The following is a 5,503-nucleotide window of genomic DNA, read 5'->3' as shown; positions in this document are numbered from 1 at the left end:
CATAACCAAAGGGCAGTCAATTTGAGTGTATTGTTGAGTTTTTGAACATTTTTCAAAGTATTTTCCCCAAATATGTTTCAAAAATCACCAAAACTCATCCCATTTGCTTAAACACTGAGAAAGCTGTGGCCAAATTAAGACTTAAAATCAGCCCATAGTGGATGAAAACAGCACCAACAGCACACATTAGGGTTAAATAACATTTAGAAGATGATGAACTATTATAAATAATGACATTCATTATCCACAATAGCAAATTTGGGACGGCCAAATTAATTGAAAGGTAAACATTTTCCATAAATGACAGTAACAGGATTGAATGGTTGAGCATTAAACTACATTTTAATAATGACATTTACAGAATTATACCTGAGGTTTGGTCACAGGTTTCCAACATTTTTCAAAATATCTCCCTTTTTTCCAAGAGGAAAAACTATCAAGAATGCATGATTATATGCTGTCAGCATCAAAAACTATTATAATGGAAGTCAATGGGGCAAAAACAGCCCCAAACATAACCAAAGGGGAGTCAATTTGAGTGTATTGTTGAGTTTTTGAACAATTTTCAAAGTATTTTCCCCAAATATTTGTCAAAACAAGATTTGTAACCTAAACTCATCCTGTTTGCTGAAACGCAGAGATAGCTGTGGCCAAATTAAGACTTAAAATCAGCCCAGAGTGGATGAAAACAGCCCCAACAGCACACATTAGGGTTAAATAACATTAAGAAGATGATGAACTATTATAAATAATGACATTGGTTATCCACAATAGCAAATTTGGGACGGCTAAATTAATTGAAAGGTAAACATTTTCCATAAATGACAGTAACGGGATTGAATAGTTGAGCATTAAACTACATTTTAATAATGACATTTACAGAATTATACCTGAGGTTTGGTCACAGGTTTCCAACATTTTTCAAAATATCTCCTTTTTTCCTGGAGGGAGAACAGTCAAGAATGCATGATTATATGCTGTCAGCATCAAAAACTATTATAATGGAAGTCAATGGGGCAAAAACAGCCCCAAACATAACCAAAGGGGAGTCAATTTGAGTGTATTGTTGAGTTTTTGAACAATTTTCAAAGTATTTTCCCCAAATATGTGTCAAAACAAGATTTGTAACCTAAACTCATCCTGTTTGCTGAAACGCAGAGATAGCTGTGGCCAAATTGAGACTTAAAATCAGCCCAGAGTGGATGAAAACAGCCCCAACAGCACACATTAGGGTTAATGAGCTCTGTTGTTCCCGCTGTGTAACGTGTGGGTTTTTCCTTGGTCTCTCGGCAGATAAGAGTTTCCCTCAGCCGCTGGTGAAGCCTGAAGATCTGGTGGTGATGAAGAATGAAGAAGCTGTTTTCCACTGTCAGTTCACAGCCGAGCCGATGCCCGCTGTTGAGTGGTACCATGAGAACGAGCTGGTGGCCAACAAGAGCCGGTAAAATTAGTTTGCACTGTAAGAGTATGTTAACGGACAGTGTTCATATTTTGTGTGTTTTAGTTTATTTACAGCTGTGAATTGCATCATGGGATGTTGATCTCTGCTCTGTCCACTTCTGATGTTGTAAATTCAACTCTACAGTTTATAAAAAGTGACGTTTAGTGACATTTTAGTCGTTTGAGATAATAATTATGATGTATAAAAACTAATAATATCTGCAGAAATGAGTCTGTAAAATTACAGAAAATGTGCTGCAGTTTATTCCAGAGGTTTGTAGTGTGAAATACAACAATTGCAACTCTCTACTAGCCGGGCTTCAGCTAACTCTATCAAGCCTCTTCAGATGCTCCAGAATGCAGCAGCACGAGTGGTCTTTAATGAACCTAAAAGAGCACATGTCACTCCGCTGCTCATCCGTTTGCACTGGCTGCCAGTTGCTGCCTTGTTCTCATTTGTAAGTCGCTTTGCATAAAAGCATCTGCTAAATGACAATGTAAATGTAAACACCAACACAGACACTATAGCACTGCATACTAATACAAATGTTCATGAAATTCACTTTTTCAAGGTTAAAAGTGGCTGGAAGAAAGATCAAGATCCCATAATGCAACTCAGAAGCAGAAATAAATGGAAATAAATGAATCACAATGTGAAAAATTGCTAGTTTATGGATGTTTTCACAGTGTAGAAGACTATATAGGAGTACATACTAGAGGTGCAACAATACAGATTTTTTAGGCTTGGCTATTCAGCTCTGCTGTTCATGTGATGTACAGGATGCCCTGTTTAATGTTGTCAGACGACTATTTTTATCCTGAGACACTTTAAAGGAAATATTTTTAAATGTCAATCTTTCAAAATGGTGCAATTTTGATTAAAAGTAAAGTTTTTATTTTATTTTATTGTAGCTGATGCCTTTTTATCCTTGTATAATTTAATTATTGATTAAAGTGATGTTTAGAAAAAGTTGTCAATTTGATCGGGTGTCTTGCCATGAAGCAGCCAGAGAAGCTGATATAGCAATGAGTTCAAACCTCACTCTCTCTCTCCCACTCTTCAGTTTAATTCATCTTCATTTCTGTAGAGCTTTTACATTGTAGCTTGATTAAGCAGCTTAACAAACTCACTGGCCACTTTATTAGGTATACCTTACTAGTACCTGGTCGGACCCCTTCTGCCTTCAGAACTGCCTTAATCCTTCATGGCAGAGATTCAACAAGCTACTGGAAATATTCCTCAGAGATTTTGCTCCATATTGTCATGATAGCATCACACAGTTGCTGCAGATTTGTCGGCTGCACATCCATGATGCCAATCTCCCATTCCACCACATCCCAAAGCTGCTCTATTGGATTGAGCTCTGGTGACTGTGGAGGCCGTTCATCAGCCATGTTCATCAGTCTTGAGATGATTGAGCTTTATGACATGCTGCATTATCCTGCTGGAAGTAGCCATCAGAAGATGGAGACACTGTGCTCATAAAGGGATGGACATGGTCAGCAGCAATACTCAGGTAGGCTGTGGCGTTGATGCTCAATTGGTACTAATGGACCCAAAGAAAATCTCCCCCACACCATTACACCACCACCACCAGCCTGAACCGCTGATACAAGGCAGGATGATCCATGCTTTCATGTTGTTGAGGCCAAATTGTAAGCCGAGCATCCGAATGTGTCAGCAGAAATGGATACTCTGCTCACACAGAGTGCTGTAACGAGTGCTTATTTGAGTTACTGTTGCCTTTCTATCAGCTGGAACCAGTCTGGCCATTCTCCTCTGACCTCTGGCCTCATCAACAAGGCATTTGCGCCCACAGAACTGCCACTCACTGGATATTTCCTCTTTGTCGGAGCATTCTCTGTAAACCCTAGAGGTGGTTGTGCGTGAATATCCCAGTAGATCAGCAGTTTCTGAAATACTCAGAGCAGCCCGTCTGGCAGCAACAACCATGCCACGTTCAAAGTCTCTTAAATCCCCTTTCTTCCCCATTCTGATGCACGCTCTGAACTGCAGCAGATCCTCTTGACCATGTCTATACGCCTAAATGCATTGAGTTGCTGCCATGTGATTGGCTGATTAGAAATTAGCGCGAGTGAATAGTTGTTCCTAATAAAGTGGCCGGTGAGTATAGATGAAGTTCTAGTGAATGTAAGCTGCCTCAGTTCAGTTTTCAGAGTTAATTCTATCTTCATATGATGTATAAATCTCCGGCAGATAAAGAAATGTGGATTTGTGGTCACATTTGTTGAACTGTTATTTCTCCTCTTCCATCTTCAGGGTGTTCATCCTGAGCAATGGCTCTCTGTTGATCACTCAGGTGAAGCAGAGAAACACAGGCCTGTATAAATGTGTGGCTCAGGGGCCCCGGGGCCCACCCGTCTCACTTGAAGCCTCGCTGCGGATCGCAGGTAACAAGCACACAGCTCCATTAACATCCTGCAGAAAGGAAAGTGATGTTAGAAGGCCTTTATAGACTATACAAGCACTTTTACATGAGACAGATTAATATTGTGCAAAAGAGGTGATTAAGGTTGAAGAAAACCAGTTCATTCACAGGTTCATACAGCCCACACTCAGAAACACAGTGTTTTATAGAGAGATGCCGTGATGTGTTGGAAAGTGTCTGGTGCATGCTAAAGTGCTAGAGAGAAGAAGTGTGTGTCTTCTACAGGTGGTTTGTTAAACCCACTCACCTGTGTGAGGCACACTCAGCATTAAATATTGGATCATTCAAATATAGAAAAGCACAATGCTAAACATAACTCCGTTAACTCATGCTAAATTTGTCTTATGTTTTGATTAAGTTCTTCTACAAACTTGTTTGTTTTCTGATTGTTTCAGAAGATATGATGGTGAAGCCCATTGAAAGTACCTGTTGATCTTTACTGATCTTCGATAACCAATATCGTTCCCGCGATTAAAAATAGGATTAATCGTGGAACCTTTTCACACAAGTCTTTTTTTTGTTTTCTGACCATTTTAGAAATCGTGGACATCATGGTGAAGCCCATGTAAAATAACATGATTTAAATATAAAATTGCGACTATTTATTTATTTTCTGATCGTGACTTATAAATACCGTAATAAAATAGGATTAATAGTGCAGCTCAATGCAAATCAGTTCCAGAAATCGAGCACGTGATGGTGAATCCCATTAAAAATAAAGGCTTGGTCTTTAAAATGTAAAATTTTGACTATTTATTTATCGAGTCGTGAAATATTGGTATAGCGATAAAAGTAGGTTTAATTGCGCAACCCTAAGCAAACCAGTTTCATGTTTTTTGGGCGTTTCAGAAATCGAGGACATGATTTTGAAACCCATTAAAAATAACAGCTTATGTTAAATCGTGACAATTTTTATTTACTGATCGTGTAGTCACAAATACCGTTATCGTAATAAAAATCTGTTTAATCGCGCAGCCCTAAACAAACCATTTTATCGACTGTTTTAGAAATCGAGGACATCATGGCGAAGCCCATTACAAATACTGGCTTGGTCTTTATAATATAAAATCGCGACAGTGTTTATTTACTGATCATGAAATATTGTTATCACGATAAAAAAATTGATTAATTGTGCAGCCCAATGCAAATCAGTTTTTCGACAGTTTTGCAAATCGAGGACATGGTGAAAAAGCATATTTAAAATATCAGCTCGGTCTTTATTAATAAAATCACCACAATATTTATTTACTGATTGTGAACTTATCGTTATTGCTATTAAAAATAAGATTAATTGTGCAGCCCAGTGCAAACCAATTTTTTGTTTGTTAACCGTTTTAGAAATCGAGGACATGATGGTCAAACCCATTAAAAATAACGGCTTGGTCTTTATAATATAAAATCACGACAATATTTATTTACTGATCGTGAAATACCATTATTGCGATTAAAAAATCGGATTAATTGTGCAGCCCCGTTCACGTCAGTTTTTTGTTTTTTGGCCGTTTCAGAAATTGAGGACATGATAGCGAAACCCATTAAAAATATAGGCTTGGTCTTTATAATATAAAACCGCAACGATATTTATTTACTGATCGTGGGTCACAAATACTGTT

The sequence above is a fragment of the Danio rerio genome, chromosome 22, assembly GCF_049306965.1.
Source record: "Danio rerio strain Tuebingen ecotype United States chromosome 22, GRCz12tu, whole genome shotgun sequence".
Lineage (NCBI taxonomy): Eukaryota > Metazoa > Chordata > Actinopteri > Cypriniformes > Danionidae > Danio > Danio rerio.
This window is presented reverse-complemented; position numbering follows the sequence as displayed.